At 43.3% G+C, this 21912-nt stretch overlaps 1 protein-coding gene across 3 annotated transcripts in view; it reads left to right on the top strand.

The window, feature by feature from the left end:
- The window catches only part of LRMDA (leucine rich melanocyte differentiation associated), a 2082283-nt gene that overhangs the window by 511459 nt on the left and 1548912 nt on the right, over positions 1-21912 (top strand). The window lies entirely within an intron of this gene.

Below are 21912 nucleotides of genomic sequence, written 5' to 3'. Positions count from 1 at the left end.
CGGACAACAGAGGAGACAGCCCCGACAGTTCCAGATCTGGCACAGGAGAGGTACCCGCAGCCCGGTCCTCCTCCTTACATATGTGTGCATATGCTGTATATACAGGGTGGGCCATTTATATGGATGCACCTGAATAAAATGAGAATGGTTGGTGATATCAACTTCCTGTTGGTGGCACATTAGTGTATGACAGGGGGAAAACCTTTCAAGATGGGTGGTGACCATGGCGGTCATTTTGAATTCGGCCATTTTGGATCTAACTTTATTTTTCCCAATGGGAAGAGGGTCATGTCACACATCAAACGTATTGAGAATTTCACAAGAAAAACAAGGGAGTGCTTGGTTTTAATGTAACTTTATTCTTTCATGAGTTATTTACAAGTTTATGACCACTTATAAAATGTGTTCAAAGTGCTGCCCATTGTGTTGGATTGTCAATGCAACCCTCTTATCCCATTCTTGACACACTGATAGCAGCAACACAGAAGAAATTCTAGCACAGGCTTCCAGTATTCATTGTTTCAGATGCTACACAAATCGTATCTTCACAGCATAGACAATTGCCTTCAGATGACCCCAAATATAAAAGTCTAAGGGGGTCAGATCGGGTGGCCATTCAACTGGCCCATGACAGCCAATCCACTTTCCAGTAAACTGTTCATGTAGGAGTACTCGGACCATACACCCATAATGTTGTGGTGCACCATCTTGCTGGAAAAATTCTGGGAATATGCCATCTTCAGTGTATAAAGAAGGCAACACATCATCATGTAGCAATTTCAGATATCCAGTGACATTGAGGTTTCCATTGATGAAGAATGGCCCCACTATCTTTGTACCCCATACACCATCAATTTTTGTGTTCCAGCAGTCTTGGAGGGATCTATCCACTGTGGGTTAGTGTCAGACCAATAGCGGTGGTTTTGTTTGTTAACTTCACCATTCACAAAAATGTTTGCCTCATCATTAAACATAATGTTGTGTAAACTGAGGGTCCTGTTCCAATTTTTGTTTTGCCCATTCTGCAAATTCCATGACTCAGGATCTTTGGGTTCTGCACCCTGAACAACATTATCAGCCTATCATGCCAATACCTCTAGGGGTAACCTACCGGGGTCAACCTATGGCAGGTATCCCTGTCTTGGAATCCTCGGATTCTTCACCCGGAACAACACTTACCTTGGGACGGTTGACTCTGGTCTCCCACAGGGACCAGAATAGGGGCAAGTCTCTTCCCAACACAGTCCCATATGGAAGGATCTTCACCACAACCAACACATGTTTAATGTCCCCACATGATGTAGAAAATTAACCTCTGCGGTCAGGTACTCCCGGATTTCCCCATGGATACCCATCACCTCCACTTTCTGTCCTCTGGGGGTTGTTTCCAGCAACAAGGGACCCGTGGACCAAAGGCACTCTGCTTCCCATGTCCAGGAGAGCCTGTTTGGTACCCTTTCATGAGTACCTGACATAGCTGGGGCTCGCTGTCTGCAGAACAGACTGGCTGGGCATACATAGACACACGGCGGGTATACCCGTAGTCCATGATTTCAGATATTGGGGCAGTAGACAGCCACATGTCTGGGCCCTCGGCACCACCAGCACTTAATTTCTGCGGCACGGCTATCCCTTGGAGCTGCTTTAGGGGAAACGGGACTTTTGTTGCCCTCACCTTGGGTTACCCCCTCATCACGGGCTCGATCCTGGTTAGCCCCAGTAGTAATTTGTGGACTTTTCCCATGCTCCTGTATAAAGTCATGAGTGGCTGTATACCGCTCAATCCAACTTATCAGCTGGTCCAGAATGCCCAGGTCCCCTTGCCCCAACCAACGCTGCAGGGTGGCCAGCAGAGCCTTCACCAGCCAGTCGACCACCACCCGCTACCATCTGAGTCGGGGGTCAAAGTCTCAGGCTGGAGCCATTCATCCACCAACTGTAATAAGACATACGCCTGAGACCTGGCGGGACAAGTCTCAGCAAAGGACCATTGGTACACCTTCTGATCGCCCCTTACCTTAGGGGTCTCTTCTTGAGACCGGTGTTCACCCCTCAACTTAGGGGTCTTCTCTTTATGCTGCTGGTTGCTCCTCACCTTAGGGGTCTCCTCTTTACATCGCTGATGCTTCGGTAGCTACCACTGCAACTGCAGCGCCTCTTGCTGCTGCTGCTGGAACTGCAGCGCCCCTTGCTGCCACTAGAACTGTATTGCCTCTTACAGCCACTACTGCAAGTGCAACTCCTGCTGCTCATGTTAAATGAGGACCAAAAGCTCCAGCAGGCATGTTCAATGACATGCAGCATATTTTGGGGTATGCCTCAGATAACATTGATGAGGCAGTGACTTAGGAAAGTTCAAAACAAAAGTCTCTTTTATGCTCAACTCACATAAACACAGCACACAATATCCTCCGGAATGCAGCCGGTAACCATATCCTCTGGTGTACAGTCAATAAACACACCAGTCCACATCCGAGACCAGTTGCAGTGGGCGACTGCACCGCTACTTAGTCAGCCTTCCAGCTGCATTGGTTGTTTGGCTCCGCTTGCCTGTGTTGCCTCACACAGGTGGAGCTCTGGAGAGCCTACTGCTCTGTACTCCTGCCAACACCATACTGACACGGACTCTGAACCTGACACACCCAAATCCTATACTGCCATAGTTTTTAACTTGAATCTGTGGCCTTCAGCCACATGAAAAACCCAGCCTGGAATGAAACGGACTGCACTACTAAGGTCCTGTAGTCCATTTCAAAACACAAAAGCCCGGAGCAGATTTTCTTAAAGGGAACCTGTCACCTCAAATTGGCGGGATATTAAAATTAGTTGTTACCAGTCAGATGGGTGGCGTATCCTCGTCATTTCTCCACCCCGTCCGTCCCTGTTTTCCGCAATATTTTAGTGAATACCAGTATGCATGCGCCATAGTTGGATCATGCGCCATGCAGTCTTCAGTGGTGCACGCGCAGTATGTTTTGCCCACATGCGCCCGCGTACTATATCCCGGAACATAGCAAAATACTTTCAGGACATAATGTGCAGGCACATACGCAGTAATGCTTTTCGGCTTTGCTCGCACACATACTGGTATTCACTGAAATATTGTGGAAAAAAGGGACGGAGGGGGTGGAGAAATGACGAGGATACACCACCCATCTGACCGGTAACAACTCATTTTAATATCCCGCCAATTTGAGGTGACCGGTTCCCTTTAAATCTGCCTTGGACAAATAGTTTGCCCAAGACTAAGACTTACTTTTTATTTTGCATTGCAATCACAGCTACGCCTGTGACTGCAATGCACTCCCATGGCCTCAATACACCTCTGTGTTTTTCCTGGGGGGAACATACAGCGACCCCTACATGTAACACCGGTCACTGCCTCACAGTCAAAATGTTTTGTGCTTATTTATAAAAAAAAAAAGTAAAAACATTTATAAAAATGTGAAAAAAATTAGTAATTTTCAATTGAATGATTATCCCTTTAATGCAGATAGTCATACCATAGAAAAACCTTAATAAATAACATTTCCCACATGTTTACTTTACATCAGCACCATTTGTAAGATGTTATATTTTTCTGTTTGCGTTTTAGGAGGTTTAAAAATGTAGCTGTAATTTTTCATTTGTTCAAGGAAATGTACTTTTTTTTTTTAGGGACCTATCCAGGTTTGAAGTAACTTTAAGGGTCCTACATATTGGAAAACCCCCAAAAGTGATACCCCTCAACATATTGACCCTTTAGGGTATTTTCAGGAATTAATGCAAAGTGACATGACAGAAATGAAAAATTGTATTTTTACCACATACACACGTCAAAATAGTTTGTACCCTTCGTTTAATGACAGAAAAACCCACAATGGTCACAGAAATAACTTGAATCTGACAAAAGTAATAATAAGTAAAAGATCTTTGAAAATGAACAAATGAAAGTCAGACATTGCTTTTCAACCATGCTTCCACAGAATTAAAAAAATAAATAAATAAATCTCATGAAATAGGCCTGGACAGAAATGATGGTATACCCTGAAAATAATGTGACAAAAGGGACATGTTAAATCAAAGTGTGTCCACTAACTAGCATCACAGGTGTCAACAATCTTGGAATCAGTGAGTGGGCCTGTACAGTATATAGGGCTACAGATACTCACTGTGCTGTGTGGTGACATGGTGTGTATCACACTCAACATGGACCAGAGGAAGCGAAGGAAAGAGTTGTCTCAGGAGATTAGAAAGAACATTATAGACAAACTTGTTAAAGGTAAAAGTTATAAGACCATGTCCAAGCAGCTTGATCTTCCTGTGACTACAGTTGCACATATTATTCAGAAATTTAAGAGGCATGGGACTATAGCCAACCTCCCTGGACGTGGCCACAAGAGGAAAATTGATGACAAATCAAAGAGACAGATAATACGAATGGTAACAAATGAGCCCAGAAAAACAGATTAAAGGTGAACTTCAAGCTCAAGGAACATCAGTGTCGTATCGTACCATCCATTGTTGTATTATTATTATTATTATTATTATTATTATCATTATTTATTATTATAGCGCCATTTATTCCATGGTGCTTTACATGTGAGGAGGGGTATACATAATAAAAACAGGTACAATAATCTTGAACAATACAAGTCACAACTGGTACAGGAGGAGAGAGGACCCTGCCCACGAGGGCTCACAATCTACAAAGGAATGGGTGAGGATGCAGTAGTGGAGGGTAGAGCTGGTCGTGCAGTGGTTTGGTCGATCGGTGGTTACTGCAGGTTGTAGTCTTGCCGGAAGAGGTAGGTCTTCAGGTTCTTTTTGAAGGTTCCAATGGTAGGTGAGAGTCTGATATATTGTGGTAGTGAGTTCCAGAGTAGGGGTGATGCGCGAGAGAAATCTTGTATGCGATTGTGGGAAGAGGAGATGAGAGGGGAGTAGAGAAGGAGATCTTGTGAGGATCAGAGGTTGCGTGCAGGAAATTACCGGGAGACGAGGTCACAGATGTATTGAGGAGACAGATTGTGGATGGCTTTATATGTCATGGTTAGGCTTTTGTAGTGGAGTCTCTGGGTAATGGGGAGCCAGTGAAGGGATTGACAGAGGGGAGAGGCCAGGGAATAGTGGGGGGGGGGCAGGTGGATTAGTCGGGCAGCAGAGTTTAGAATAGATTGGAGGGGTGCAAGAGTGTTAGAGGGGAGGCCACAGAGCAGGAGGTTACAGTAGTCGAGGCTGGAGATGATGAGGGCATGAACTAGGGTTTTTTGCAGATTCTTGGTTTAGGAATGTATGGATCCGTGAAATATTTTTGAGTTGAAGGTGGCAGGAAGTGGAAAGGGCTTGGATATGCGGTTTTAAGGAGAGATCAGTGTCAAGGATTACCCCGAGACAGCGAGCTTGTGGGACTGGGGAGAGTGGGCAGCCGTTTACTGTAATGGATAGGTACGTTGGGAGGTCGCGTGAGATGGGGGAAAGACAATGAATTCTGTTTTGTCATGTTAAGTTTTAGAAATCCAGCGGAGAAGAACGATAAAATAGCGGATAGACATTGAGGGATTCTGGTTAGTAGGGTGGTGATATCTGGTCCAGAGATGTAGATCTGTGTGTCATCAGCATAGAGATGATACTGAAAACCGTGAGATTCTATGAGCTGTCCCAGGCCAAAAGTGTAAATGGAGAAGAGCAGGGGCCCTAGAACTGAACCTTGCGGGACTCTGACAGATAGGGGGCGAGGTGAGGAGGTGGTGTGTGAATGGGAGACGCTGAATGTTCGGTCAGTTAGGTATGACGAGATCCAGGATAGGGCCAAGTCTGTGATGCCAAGGGATGAGAGGGTCTGTAGTAATAGGGAATGGTCCAATGTGTCAAAGGCAGAGGACAGGTCCAGGAGAAGGAGGATAGAGAAGTGTCACTTGCTCTTGGCAGTTAATAGGTAATTGGTGACCTTAGTTATGGCAGTTTCAGTGGAGTGGTGTGACCAGAAGCCTGATTGTAAGCGGTCGAAAAGGGAGCAGGAAGATAGATGGGAGGACAGTTCAAGATGGACGTGTTGCTCCAGTAGTTTTGAGGCATAAGGGAGAAGTGATATAGGGCGATAGCTAGATACAGAGGATGGGTCAAGAGAGGGCTTTTTGAGGATAGGTGTGATTGAGGCATGTTTAAAGCTTGAGGGGAAAACATCAGTTGTTAGTGATAGGTTGAAGAGATGGGTTAGGGTTGGGATGAAGACTGTGGTGAGGTTTGGGATAAGGTGGGATGGGAGCGGGTCAAGTGCACAGGTGGTGAGATGGGATCTTGAGAGTAGAGTGGAGAGTCGATCTTCTGTAATGGTGGAGAAGTTGGTTTTGGAGGTGGAGGGCTGAGTAGCTGTGACGAAAGGCTCTGGGGGTTGTCGACTAAAAATGTCTGTGATGTTCTCAATCTTCTGCTTGAGAAATGAGGCAAAGTCTTCAGCTGAGATGAGTGGGGAGGGAGGGGGTGCTGGTGGACGGAGGAGAGAGTTGATGGTGTTGAATAACTTTAGGGTTGTGAGACAGCGAGGATATGAAAGACGAGAAGTAGGTTTGTTTAGCTGTAGCGAGTGTGGTCTTGAAAGTAGTGAGGGACTGTTTAAATGCGATAAAGTGCTCGTTGGAGTGGGATCTTTTCCATCTCGGCTGCAGCCCTGGAAGCTCGCCTCAGTTCTTTGGTCAGGCTGGTGTGCCAGGGCTGTCTGTTGATTTTGCGAGCTTTGGTATGTGTGAGAGGGGCAAGAGATTCCAAAGCTGCAGCTATTGTGGTGTTATATAGAGCGGCAGCGTCATCCGCATTGTGTAGGGAACTTATGTCTGTGAGAGGGAGGAGGGATTCAGAGAGTGAATGTAGATCAAGGTGTTTAAGATGTCTGCGAGGGTGTGCAAGTTTGTGGGGTGGGTATTGTAGACAAGGAGTGGAGAGGAAAGAGAATGTGAGTAGATTGTGGTCAGAAAGAGGAAAAGGTGAGTTAGAGAGGTTAGATAGGGAGCAGAGGCAGGTGAAGATGAGGTCCAATGTGTGACCATCTTTGTGAGTGGCTGCAGAAGACCATTGAGTGAGGCCGAAGGAGGAAGTGAGAGATAAAAGTTTAGTGGCAGGTGAGAGGGAAGTGTCAATGGGTATGTTTAAGTCGCCCATGATGATAGTGGGGATGTCCGCAGAAAAGAAATGAAGTAGCCAGGTGGTGAAGTGGTCAAAGAAGGTGGTGGCTGGCCCTGGGGGGCAGTAAATGACAGCCAGTTGGAGCTTGGTGGGGGCATAGATGCGCACAGAGTGCACCTCAAAGGAAGGGAGGGCAACAGAGGGTGGCAGTGGGATTGGGGTGAAGGAGCAGTTATCTGACAGGAGAAAACCAACTCCTCCGCCATACTTGCTGCTGGGGTGGGGTGTGTGAGAAAGGTGGAACCCACCATAGGAAAGTGCAGCAGGAGAGGCTGTGTCAGAAGGGGTGAGCCAGGTTTCTGTGATGTGGATGTAGGAAAGCTTGTTGCAGACAGAGCAAGCTTTCCACAGAGCTCCTTTTAGTGGGATTGGGAAAGTGGGGGCTGGGAGATTGGGTATAAGGTTCGAGAGGTTACGAAAACTTGTGATGGAGCGTGGGTGGGAGGTAGAACTGACTGTGGGGATGTGGTGAGGAAGACCAGGATTTGGAGATATCACCAGCAGTTAGAAGGAGCAGAGAAAGTGTTAGCAGGTGGGAGCAGAAGAGGGTATGAGGTGGCTGTCTGTGCTTGGATACAGAGGATTGTATGTTAAGGAACAGTTCTGAGGAGGAGGTGAGATGGATGTGGAGGATTGAAAAGGAGATGAACAGTTCTTTACTAGGAGTAGGGATTAGGGGAGTTTGCAGAAAGTGAAGAATTATAGGGGTGAAAGTGAAAACAAAGAGAAACATTGTTTACAGTGACTATCCAGTTACCTTCAGTTCCCTTCTGGCTCAATTCTGGTTTTAATTCTAAAATTAATCTTCACACTTCTAGGACACACTTCGAGGAATCACACAGCAGACTAATGTCATTGAAGATTTGTGCTATGCAATATATGTACAACTAAGTGCATTCAGGTGTGAAGCAGAGAGGAGTGGTCTCTGCTCATCTTGGTCAGAGAATTAAGGGTGGACCAGATGCAGACAATCAATCATTGAGTAAACAAGGTCATAAATAACGCTGGGGTTAGCTGAAATGCATACCATGTGAATGCTAGGAGCAGAGGAAAGTCTGTGTGGAAAGTTGGGTGATGTTCTATGTGCACTTCATAGACAGACAAGGCAGGAGAGCAGGCTGGAGAGCTGGGTGCATGAACATACCATGTGAATGCTAGGAGCAGAGGAAAGTCTGTGTGGAAAGTTGGGTGATGTACTATGTGCACTTCATAGACAGACAAGGCAGGAGAGCAGGCTGGAGAGCTAGGTGCATGAACATACCTGTAGGAAGAATAGACAAGCTGTTTAGAGTGTGATGGTGGCAGACAGCAGGGCACAGTCTGTATACATCCTTCTGGTTTTAATTCTAAAATAAATTTTCACACTTCTAGGACACACTTATAGGAATCACACTTTGTATGAGCCAAAGTGGACTTCATGGGAGACCACCAAGGAGAACACCATTTTTGAAAAAAAAATCATAAAATAGCCAGACTGGAATTTGCCAAACTACATGTTGACAAGCCACGTTTCTGAGAGAATGTCCTATGGACAGTTGAGACAAAAATGGAACTTTTTGTCAAGGCACATCAGCTCTATGTTCACAGTTGGAAAAATGAAGCATATCCAGAAAATAACACTGTCCCTACTGTGAAACATGGAGGAGGCTATGTTATGTACTGGGGCTGCTTTGCTGCATCTGGCAAAGGGTGTCTAGAATCTGTGCAGGGAACAATGAAATCTCAAGACTATCAAGGGATTCTAGAGAGAAATGTGTTGCCCCGTGTCAAAAAGCTTGCGTCTCCTGCCTCCCGTGACGTCACGGCTTGTGATTGGTCGCGTCGCCCATGTGACTGCGACGCGACCAATCACAATGCCGGAACGTAATTTTAAAATCCTGAAGGACCTGAAATTACGTCACGGCTTGCTGTGATTGGTTGCGTCGCGGTCACATGGGCGGCGCGCGACCAATCACAAGCCGGGACTTCGCGTAAGGAAGTTAAAGCGCAAATTTTAAGCAAACAACGCTGCCGGTTCCCTCGGTAAGGTGCAGGCTGCGTCGGAGAGGTGAGTATAGCAATATTTTTTATTTTAATTCTTTATTTTACACATTAATGTTGTTTCGATACCGATACCCGATACCACAAAAGTATCGGATCTCGGTATCGGAATTCCGATACCCGCAAGTATCGGCCGATACCCGATACTTGCGATATCGGAATGCTCAACACTAATGGCCACTTGTTTTTCTTTACTTAGCCGCTCTTTTCTTGCCATAATACAAATTCTAACAGTCTATTCAGTAGGACTATCCGCTGTGTATCCACCAGACTTCTGCACAACACAACTGATGGTCCCAACCCCATTTATAAGGCAAGAAATCCCACGTATTAAACCTGACAGGGCACACCTGTGAAGTGTAAACCATTTCCGGTGACTACCTCTTGAAGCTCATCAAGAGAATGCCAAGAGTGTGCAAAGCAGTCATCAAAGCAAAATGAGGCTACTTTAAAGAACCTAGAATATAAGACATAATTTCAGTTGTTTCACACTTTTTTGATAAGTATATAATTCCACATGTGTGTAATTCATAGTTTTAATGCCTTCAGTGTGAATGTACAATTTTCATAGTTATGAAAATACAGAAAAATCTTTAAATGAGGTGTGTCCAAACTTTTGGATATAAAAATATACATAGTTTTTTTTTACAGGAATATGGTACCCATGGCCTGGAGGAGAGTCTCCTCTCCTCCAGACCCTGGGAACCATCTGGTACCACTCCCTGCACCATGTGCGGTGACCGCAGTGCTCCGCACACGCCATATAAGACGACACCCGGCGTGTAAGATGACCCTCTACTTATACGACGAGTATATCCCAAACTCTATATTTTAAATGGAAAAGTTGGGGGTCGTCTTATACGCCCAGTTGTCTTATATGCCAGAAAATGCGGTATTTGATCCCTCTGGCAAACAAGACATTACTTGGTGGCAAAACCCTTGTTGGCAAGCACAGCAGTCAGACATTTTTTGTAGTTGATTATGAGGTTTGCGCGCATGACAAGAAGAATTTTGGTCCACTTCTCTTTGCAGATCATCTCGAAATCATTAAGATTTTGAGGCTGCCTCTTGGCTACTCGAAACTTTAACTCCCTCCATAAGTTTTCTATGGGATTAAGGTCTGGAGACTGGCTAGTCCACTCCATGACCTTAATGTGCTTCTTTTTGAGCCACTCCTTTATTGCTTTGGCTGTATGTTTTGGGTCATTGTCTTACTGGAAGACCCCGCCATGACCCATTTTTAATGTCCTGGCAGAGGAAAGCAGGTGGTCACTCAGAATTTTACGGTACATGGTTCCATCCATTCTCCCATTGATACGATGAATTAGGTCTATGCCCTTAGAAGAGAAACCCCCAAAACATAATGTTTCCACCTTCATGCTTGACAGTGGGGACGGTGTTCTTTGGGTCATAGGCAGTATTTCTCTTCCTCCGAACACGGCGAGTTGAATTAATGCCAAAGACCTAAATTTTTGTCTCATCTGACCACAGCACCTGCTCCCAATCGCTCACAGAATCATCCAGGTGTTCATTGGCATGCACATGTGCCTTCTTGAGCAGAGGGACCTTGCGGGCACTGCAGGATTTTAAACCATTATGGCGTTATGTGTTAGCAGTGGTTTTCTTGGTGACTGTGGTCCCAGCTGCCCTGAGATCATTAACAAGTTCCCCCTGTGTAGTTTTAGGCTGATCTCTCATCTTCCTCATGATCAAGGATACCCCACTAGGTGAGATTTTGCATGGTGCCCCAGATCGATGTCGATTGACAGTCTTTTTGTATTTCTTCGATTTTCTTACTATTGCACCAACAGTTGTATTTTCTCACCCAGCGTCTTACGTATGGTTTTGTAGCCCATTCCAGCTTTGTGCAGGTCTATGATCTTGTCCCTGAAATCCTTATACAGCTCTTTGGACTTGCCCATGTTGTAGAGGTTAGAGTCTGACTAATTGAGTCTGTGGACAGGAGTCTTTAATAAAGGTCACTATGTAAGACAGCTGTCTTTAACCCCTTTCTGACATCAGATGTAATATTCCATCCATTTGACCTGGGCCTATTTGACCATGGTCGGAATATTACATGTGAGCAATCGACTGTGCTCACGGGGGGTGTGTGGGCGATCGCTGATGGGTGTCAGCTGATTCTGACAGCTGATATCCAGCACTAGGTTCTAGCAGCGGTCACAGACCGCTTGTGGCACTTTAACTCCCGAAATACTGCAATTGAACACAATCGCAGCATTCCAGGAGCCGGCACAGGGCTGACAGCCCTTTTGCCTTTGGATTGGAGACCCCGCGGCGTGACGCGGGGTCCCAATCGTTGCCATGGTGAGCTTATGTCATCATGACGACATGCGGGTCACCAGAGCAAGGAAACTTGTTGGTCATGCGCAGTCTCCTGGTCAGTGCAGCGCTGACAGCTTCCATAGTATTCAGATGTTGCTTCATCTGCATGCTATAGAAGCAATCAGCCTGCAAAAAATGATTGTCCCATAGTGGGACAAAGTAACAAAAAATAAATAAAAATTAAATAAATAAATAAATCATTGTAAAAATATATAAAAAAATTAAAAATGATTATTAAAAAATCTATATTCTATTACTAAATAAATATTTATTATTAATAAATAAATATTTTAATGAAAAAAAATCTAAACAATAAAAGAACACATATTTGATATCGCTGCATCTGCAACGACCTGACCTTTCTAACTAGTTAACCCCTATAGTGAACATCATAAAAAATAAAAAAAAACAGGCAAAAAACCAATACTTTATCATCATACTGTCAAACAAAAAGTGGAATAACACGCAATCAAAAAGCTTGATATAAATAATCATTGTACCGCTGAAAATGTCATCTTGTACCGCAAAGAACAAGCCACCACACAGCTCCATCAGCAGAAAAATAAAAAAAGTTATAGCTCTCAGAATAAAGTGATGCAAAAATAATTATTTTTGTATAAAATAGTTTTTATTGTATAAAAGCGACAAAACATAAAAAAATATAAATGAGGTATCGCTGTAATCGTACTCACTCGAAGAATAATGCTGCCTTATCAATTCTCCTACACACGGAACGGTATAAACGCCCCACCCCCACCCCAAAAAAATTAATAAATTGCTGGTTTTTGTTCATTCCGCCTCCCAAAAATCGCAATAGAAACGATTAAAAAATGTCATGTGCCCGAAAATGATACCAATGAAAATGTTAACTCATCCCGGAAAAAAAAAAAACCTCACATAACTCTGTGGGCCAAAATATGGAAAAAACTATAGATCTCAAAATGTGGATATGTAAAAACATTTTTTTTTGCAATAAAACGTAAAAACCCGCTATAAGGTCTCTTTCACATGTCCTGATATTTCTGGTACAGATGTCAGTGTCCGTGTGTGTCATACGTGTGCCATGCATGTGCCGCATCAGTACCACACAGACAGGTACCAGGGAAGAAGCGTTACAGTAAGCGCTGTTCCCCTGCGCCGGGTACTGAACACGGCTCTCATCACAGCGCTCATCGATCACCTGCTCTGCCGGTGATCGGTGCGAGCAGGGGAGAATGATGAGTTACATTTAAGTGATAAAAGCAACAGACAGCAACTGATTAGACTATTACTCCCATCAGCCTATCCCTGCTGCTGCTAGTAACAGTGACAGCAGGAGCAGCTGATGGGGGTATTCATCAGCCACCGCCTGCGCTATAAATTAATGAATAATTTAAAAAAACAACAGCGTGGAGTTCCCCCTATTTTTGACAACCAGCCTTGCTATAAAGCTCACAGCTAGGGGCTGGTATTCTCAGACTGGTAAGGGGCTATGGATATTGACCCCCCAGCCTAAAAATAGCAGCCCGCAACTGCCCATAAAAGGCACATCTATTAGATGTGTTAATTCTGTGGCTTTGCCCACTTGCCCTGTAGCGGTGGCAAGTTGGGTTCATATTTGTGGGGTTGATGTCACCTTTGTAAAAGGTGTCTATAAGGACACCTCTCCATTACTAATCCTATAGTTATATAAAAATAAAGACAGTCAGAATAAAGTCTTTTAGTTGAAAAAAATGACACAGACCCCTATATTATTCTCAATTAAACCATACTTGCAGACACCTTTTCATTACTAAGCCATGGGCTTGATGTCACCTGACAATACAAAGGTGATGTCAACCCCACAACTATGAACCCCACTTGCCACTGCTACAGGGCAAGTGGGAAAAGCCAGGCAACGCCCCAGAATTGGCACATCTAAGTTGCAGGCTACTATTTTTAGGCTGGAGTGGGGTCAGTATCCAAGGCCCCTTACAAGCCTGAGAATACCAACCCCCAGCTGTGAGCTTTAGCAAGGCTGTTTGTCAAAAATGGGGGGAACACCATGTCGATTTTTTTAATTATTAATTTATTTAATTTAAAAAAAAACAGTTTGAGGACCCCTTTATTCTTGATAATCAGCCTTGCTGAAGCTGACAGCTGAGGGTTGCAGCACCCAACTGTGAGTTTTGCCTGGCTGTTTATAGAAAATACAAGGGAACCCACGCCATTTTTTTCATTTATTTATTGATTTATAGAGCAGTTGGCAGCTGATGAATACCCCCATCCTGCTGTCACTGTTATTAGCATGTAACTCTCATCATTCTCCCCTGCTCGCACCGATTGCCGGCAGAGCAGGGGAGAATGATGAGAGCCGTGTTCAGCTTCTTCCCCGGCGCCGATGCATGTCACACAGATGACATACATATGTTTTATGCGTATGCACATGTGCGGGACATTTTCTGGCCCGTGCTGACACACGGTCCGTGAAAACACACTGACATGTGCACGGACCCATTCACTTGAATAGGCAAATAGCGCTCCGTTCCTCCCAAGTCTCTCCATATGGCCACATATGGGGTATTGCCACATTCAGTAGAAATTGTGGGACAAATTTTGGTGCCATTTTTACCCACTTTTTGTGTGAAAATGTAAAATCTTTGGCTAAAACAAAATTTTGGTGGGAAAATGTAGTGATTTTGTCTTCACTTCCCTATGGAATAAAATTCAGTGACACACCCATGGTGTCAATATGATCACTGCACCACTAGATGAATTCATTGAGAGACCTGCAAACCATAACAGTAAAATCTTATACTCCTTGCCTTCTGAGCTTTGCACTGTGCCTGAAAAATATTTCCCGATTACATGTAGGGTATTGGCACACTCAGAAAATCATGGATCTCAGTTTATTGTAAAAAAAAAATTCCTAATAACCCTTAGAAAAATTAAAAACTTGGGGCTAAAATAACATTTTAGTGGTTAAAATGTAACTTATTCTTTCTGCACCTCTCAGTGGTATAAAATTCTATGAGGCCTTAAGGAAGATAGATTGAACAATACGGGTTAGATGGGCATCATTATAGGGGTGCAAGTTTCCCCCTTTTATATCAGACTTCATGGTTCCTCCCCCCTCTCTCCCCTTTTTTTCTTTCTTTCTCTCTCCTCACCCCCCTTAGTCCTCTTCTTTGTCTCATTCTTTCCTTTCATGTTTATATCATTATTATTTGGAGTGACCTAGCTTCTCTTGCTTGGGTCACTCTCTTTCAGCGAATACTTCATATGTATCGCCAAAGGTCATACAGTCTCCCTGGATAGGGGATTCCTACATCCGCCATGGATTTATTTTTCTTTTCAGATTTAGTTGGACTTGATTGAAAATGCCTTTTGACCAGAAAGTTCTATTATTTCGGGACTTATTGGCTACAGGTCTTGATATACAGTTGTAAATGAAGTTTCTTTTTGTACTTTGTAATCGTTATGTTGCTGAATCCTTTGTTACTTGATTATTCTGAATTTCTTTTCAATAAAAACCAGATTATACATAAAATTCTGTGAGGCACATGTGGTGTTAATATGATCACTGCATCCCTAGATGAATTCATTGGGGAGCGTAGTTTATAAAATGAGTTCATATATAGGGGGTTCTGTGAAGCACATGGAGGTTCAAAGTCCTCACCACACATCTAGATAAGTTCCTTAAGGGGTCTGGTTTCCAAAATGGTGTCACTTGTGGGGGGTTTCCACTGTTTAGTCACATCAGGGGCTCTCCAAATGCAACATGGCGTCCAATCTTAATTCCAGCCAATGTTGCGTTGAAAAAATAAAGTGGCGCTCCTTCCCTTCCAAGCTCTGTCATGTGCCCAAACAGTGATTTATCCTTATATATATGGGGCATCAGCATATTCAGGACAAATTGCACAATAACTTTTCGTGTCTCCGGTTACCCTTGGGAAAAGAAAAAATTGGGGTCAAAAAGATTATTTTTGTGAAAAAAAAATATGATTTTTTCTTTTCACAGCTCTACGTTATAAACTTCTGTGAAGCACTTGGTGGTTCAAAGTGCTGACCGCACATCTACATAAGTTTCCTAGGGAGTCTAGTTTCCAAAATAGTGTCACATATGGGGGGATTCCACTGTTTAGGCACATCAGGGTCTCTAAAAACGTGACATGGTGTCCGATCTCAATTCCAGACAATTTTGCATTGAAAAGTCAAATGGCGCGCCTTCCCTTCCAAGCTCTGCCATGCACCCAAACACTGATTCCCCCCCCCCACATATGGGGTATCAACGTACTCAAGACAAATTGCACAACAACTTATGGGGTCCAATTTCTCCTGTTATCCTTGGTAAAATTAAAAAATTTGGATCTGAAGTACATTTTTTGTAAAAAAGTTAAATGTTCATTTTTTTTTTTAAACATTGCAAAAATTCCTGTGAAGCACCTGAAGGGTTAGTAAATGTCATGAATGTGGTTTTGAGTACCTTGAGGGGTGCAGTTTTAGAATGGTGTAACTTTTGAGTATTTTCTATCATATAGACCCCTGAAAGTGACTTTAAATGTGATGTGGTCCATAAAGAAAATGGTATTGTAAAAATGAGAAATCGCTGTTTAACTTTTAACCCTTATAACTTCCTGACAAAAAAAATGTTGGTTCCAAAATTGTGCTAATGTAAAGTAGACATGTGGGAAATGTTACTTATTAAGTATTTTGCATGACATATCTCTGTGATCTAAGGGCATGAAAATTCAAAGTTGGAAAATTGCAAAATGTTCAAAATTTTCGCCAAATTTCCATTTTTTCACAAATAATCGCTAATAATATCAAATAAATGTTACCACAAACATGGGGTACAATATGTCATGAAAAAACCGGGATCGATTGAAGTGTTCTAGAGTTATTACCTCATAAAGTGACAGTGGTCAGAATTGTAAAAATTGGCTTGGTCATTAACATGTAAACCACCCTCGGGTGTTAATGCAGGTAACGAGTTGATTTGGAGTTGACCTAAGGGCCCCTTCACACTGGTCGATTCTGCTACGATTACGACGCATTTGCGTCATATTCGACATCGCAGTACGAGCTCGTAGCCAGCGGTCACACTCTACGATGTTAACGCTTTTTCTGACGTAGTTGCGATGTGAACGTCACGCGTCGCAATCGTACGCTACCCTTCACACCGCCATAGTCCTACGACTCCGAGCGTGACGTATTACCAGCATGGGCGTGCTAAAACGTCACGCCCAATCAGGAGACAGGTATGCGGAAGCCCAACCCACGTAGTCGCATTACGAGCTCGTATGACCGCCGTCACATACTACGATTTCGACCGCCACAGCGAGACATTTACGACGAAAGAAAGTTCTGCTCTTTCTTTCACATCGTACGATGCTGGGCTGCGTCGCAGATCGTAACGCCATGTCACACTTTGCAACCTCGGAACGAGGACGGATAAACGTCACAAATCGAACGCTCGTTCAGACTTTGATTGCACAGTGTGAAGGGGCCCTAAGTGGTCTGTAGGTGCCAGAACTCTTATGCTTGGTAGGTGATCAAATACTTATTTCGCACTGCAACATGCAAATAAATTTATCAAAAACAAGAAGCACTCTGGCGCTAAAAAGTCCTGAAGCTGCTGGTACCGCGACAAGCACTGTGCCAACTTGTCCAAAAACGCAAAGATAGAAAGAAGTGTAGGTATCGCGCTACAGTTGTTGGCCAGTAATATAACAATCCGTATCCCCAAAAGGAGCCTCTTAATTTAGCATTTCAGTGATGTTCCTTATTGAAAGTGCAATAAAAACACCTACCAGAGGCTGTACCTGTAAAGCGTTGTCAATCTAATGTGTGTAGGTAATATTCCTCCTCTGTTCTCTAATAGTACTCAACTATGAATGCATTATGCTGTATACACTCTTTGGTTCTGTCGCACAACCTGGATGCCGCAAAAATGGACATCTCTTAAAGATTGGTTGTGCTTGTCCCTAAAATGACGTGATAGGGGGTGACCTGCTAAGCCTTTTTGGATATTTTTAAAATGTTCTTTAATACGCTCTGTAAGTCGGTGTTTTGTGCGGCCTACATAAAGTTTTTTGCATGAGCAGCAAATTATATAAATCACTCCCGCAGAAAAACAGGACATATTTTCATTAATCTTGAACCTCCTTAACCTCATCTGTGTCAAAAAAATGCTGATTGTTGAATTTTTCTGAAAGAGGTGTGCATGCACCCATAACACCCCCCACATGGTAGAAAACCTTTTGACTTCTGATTTGGGGTTCTTTGGCCTTCTGTTAATGTCATATTCCACATTTTTGTTGTTGGGGCTATCAAATTGCCCAGGGTTTGGCCTCTCCTATAGACAAACTTGGGATAAGCAGGGAGATATTCTCCTATTAGTTTGTCTCTTTGTAAAACCGGCCAGTGTTTCCGGACAATATTAGTAAACCTCTTATGGCCTGCATGAAACTGTGTGACTATTGGTAAATTGGAGACCTGTTCTTGTATAAAGTGTATTTTTACAACCTAAATCTCGCTAACTTCTGAACAGGTTACAACAGCCGGAAGACTTGTTAAGGCAGCTATTTGGCCGTGAATTGCTATGGCAAACATCAGGGCCACACAATCATGATTTCAGAGTGCGGATGGGGATTAAGAGGGAGCCTCCACACTCTGTTAACCATTTATATGATGTCACGATTGACAGCAGTATCTAAGGGTACTGTCACACTCTGCAACTTTCCAACGATCACGACCAGCGATACGACCTGGCCGTGATCGTTGGAAAGTCGTTGTGTGGTCGCTGGAGAGCTGTCACACAGACCGCTCTCCAGCGACCAACGATGCCGAAGGCCCCGGGTAACCAGGGTAAACATCGGGTTACTAAGCGCAGGGCTGCGCTTAGTAACCCGTTGTTTACCCTGGTTACAAGCGAACACACCGATCCAGCGATGACAGCGGGAGATCCAGCGACAAAATAAAGTTCCAAACGATCTGCTATGACGTACGATTCTCAGCAGGGTCCCTGATCGCTGCTGCGTGTCAGACACAGCGATATCGTATGGATATCGCTGGAACGTCACGGATTGTACTGTCGTAGTGACAAAAGTGCCACTGTGAGACAGTACCCTAAGGGGTTAAACAGATATGGACGGTGCCAACACTGATCGTGGCTAATGCAGCAAGTTGTCAGCTATGGTGGACAGCCAACAGCTGCTGGATTGTCACCTGTATGGGGATGCTAGTCTCTTATATCTCAGGTCAGTAAAAAGACGCATTGGTGGTCGATAAGGAATTATTATTGGCCCATTGTGATGATGGAGACAACACGATCACGGCTAATGCAGCAAGTTGTCAGCAATAGTGTACAGCCAATAGCTGCTGGATTGTCAACTGTATGGGGATGCTATTCTAATGTTGCAGGTCAGTAAATAGGTGTATTTGAAAAAACTGACCGTCACATCCATACATAGACTAAGTGTGAACAGGTGCTGAACCTAGAGTAACCAACTCATATATAGTCAAGTAAAAAAGGCAGCACACTGCAGCGCTAAGACATGCAAATATGAAACATGAAAACTGAACTGCAATACTGCACTAGAAATATGAAAAATGAGAGCGTTTAGCGCATAAAAATGGCCAATTTTATGTGTACCTGATAGCCCCTTTACGGCATCTCTCGTATATCAGGTCCTACGCTTGCCTACCTCGCTGAGAATAAACGTCTCCATGTGAATGGGTACCTGTGAAAACCTCTTCCTAGACTCATATTCTCTCTCTCTGTGGAGGGGTACTGGACCTGCTGCGATTAAAACACCTGGGCTAGGAGGTGGAGTGCTCAGTCAGAAGGCTAAATAATATATTTGAAAAAACTGACCGTCACATCCATACATAGACTAAGTGTGAACAGGTGCTGAACCTAGAGTAACCAACTCATATACAGTCAAGTAAAAAAGGCAGCACACTGCAGCGCTAAGACATGCAAATATGAAACATGAAAACTGAACTGCAATACTGCACTAGAAATATGAAAAATGAGAGCGTTTAGCGCATAAAAATGGCGTAGGACCTGATATACGAGAGATGCCGTAAAGGGGCTATCAGGTACACATAAAATTGGCCATTTTTATGCGCTAAACGCTCTCATTTTTCATATTTCTAGTGCAGTATTGCAGTTCAGTTTTCATGTTGCTGCCTTTTTTACTTGACTATATATGAGTTGGTTACTCTAGGTTCAGCACCTGTTCACACTTAGTCTATGTATGGATGTGACGGTCAGTTTTTTCAAATATATTATTTAGCCTTCTGACTGAGCACTCCGCCTCCTAGCCCAGGTGTTTTAATCGCAGCGGGTCCAGTACCCCTCCACAGAGAGAGAGAATATGAGTCTAGGAAGAGGTTTTCACAGGTACCCATTCACATGGAGACGTTTATTCTCAGCGAGGTAGGCAAGCGTAGGACCTGATATACGAGAGATGCCGTAAAGGGGCTATCAGGTACACATAAAATTGGCCATTTTTATGCGCTAAACGCTCTAATTTTTCATATTTCTAGTGCAGTATTGCAGTTCAGTTTTCATGTTTCATATTTGCATGTCTTAGCGCTGCAGTGTGCTGCCTTTTTTACTTGAGTAAATAGGTGTATTGGCGGTCATTAAGGGGTTATATATATATATATATATATATATATATATATATATATATATATATATATATATATATATATAATATTGTGAGAAGGTAACTGGTAAAATACTGGAGGGGAGATATGTGTCACTGAGGATGTTGACCTCAGTGTTATGAACTTGGAAAAATGCTTCAGGACACTGTGCTGAGAAGGATTAAATTGGCCATATTAAGGACTGGGTTTTTCCTGGACAGCTGAAGTGTATGTATGTGGTAATTTACCCTATCTCCACCCACCCCAGGGTGTGGTCCTGAAGGTAAATATGAGGCCTTTGGACTCATTCAGTGTTCGTTGTGTCTGGAGATAACATCTCCAGAGCTTTGTTCATGTTAAAGAAAGCTAAGTTTTTTATTTATTTTTTTTTTACCTCAGCGGGCGGATCATCACAGTCACATAGACTGTACTGTCTGCTATTTTGTTTTTCTCGTTATGCCAGAAGGGCTGTGTATGTTTATCTAATTTTGGAATAGTTAAAATGGTTTTTAATAAGCCAGTTGAAAACTTATACGGAAAGTGTATTGCCTGTGAATACTTCTTTGAGCAGACAAATCTATCGATCTACCAAAGCAAATATATGGAGGGCCCAAATAGAACTTTAGCTATGGAACTCTGTGATTTCTATGTATGCCCTTGCTGGCAGGGCAGTAATAATAAGAGCAATCTGGCCTGTTGCTTAAAGCCCGAGGCTTCGGAGGTCCCGTCGCCAGATTGCCCTCATCATAAGCGGCATGCCCAGGGAGATGATCCCAGACACATTTCTTTCACAGAGACCTAAAGCTGTCAGTGTGCACACCTATATATACAGTGGCTTGAGAAGTTATTCACTTGCCTTGGCATTATACCTGTTTTTCAACCTCACATCCTGGAATTTCACAGTTTTTTTTTTTTTTTTTTTTTTTTTAAGGGTTTACATCAGTTCATGTAAAGAACAGGCCTACAACTGTGAAGATTTGGTTTTATTTTTTTGTGAAGCCAACAATAAATAGGACAAAATAACTGAAAACTTCAGTGTGCATAAATATTACCCCCTAAAGTCAGTACTTTGTAAAGCCTCCTTTTGATGAAATTACAGCTGCAAGTTGCTTTCGATAAGTCTCTATGAACTTTCCACATCTTGCCATATAATTTTTGCCTATTTCTCAAGGCAAAACTTCTGCAGCTACATCAAGTTAGATGGTTTCCTCTGATGAACAGAAATCTTTAAGTGTAACAACAGATTCTCATTTGGATTAAGGTATGGGTGTTGAGTAGGCCACTCCAAAATATTTACATGTTTTCCCTTAAACTTGTTGGAATGTGAACCTCCATTCCAGTCTCAAATCACTGACAGATTGAAGCATATTTTCATTAAGAATATCTCTTTATTTTGCACCATCCATCTTCCCTTAGACTCAGGCCATTATCCCAGTCCTTACTTCCAAAAAACATACCCACATCACGATGCTGCCACCACCATGTTTCTCTGTGGGGATGGTGTTGTTGGGGTGATGAGCTGTGTTGGTTTGGTGCCAGACACAGCGTTTACCTTGGTAAACAAAAAGTTCAATTTTGACCTTATATGACCACTGCACCTTCCTCCATACCTTTGGGGAGTCTCCCATATGTCTTTTGGCAAACTCAAAACAAGCCTTACAAGTTCCTGTGTGTAAGTAAAGGCTTTTTCCTGCCCGCTGTTCCATAAAGACCACCTCTATGTAGAGTATGGCTTATTAATCTATATTA

Source organism: Ranitomeya variabilis, chromosome 4 (genome assembly GCF_051348905.1).
Source record: "Ranitomeya variabilis isolate aRanVar5 chromosome 4, aRanVar5.hap1, whole genome shotgun sequence".
Lineage (NCBI taxonomy): Eukaryota > Metazoa > Chordata > Amphibia > Anura > Dendrobatidae > Ranitomeya > Ranitomeya variabilis.
Note: the sequence above shows the minus strand (reverse complement) of the source record. Positions and strands in the feature narration are given on the sequence as shown.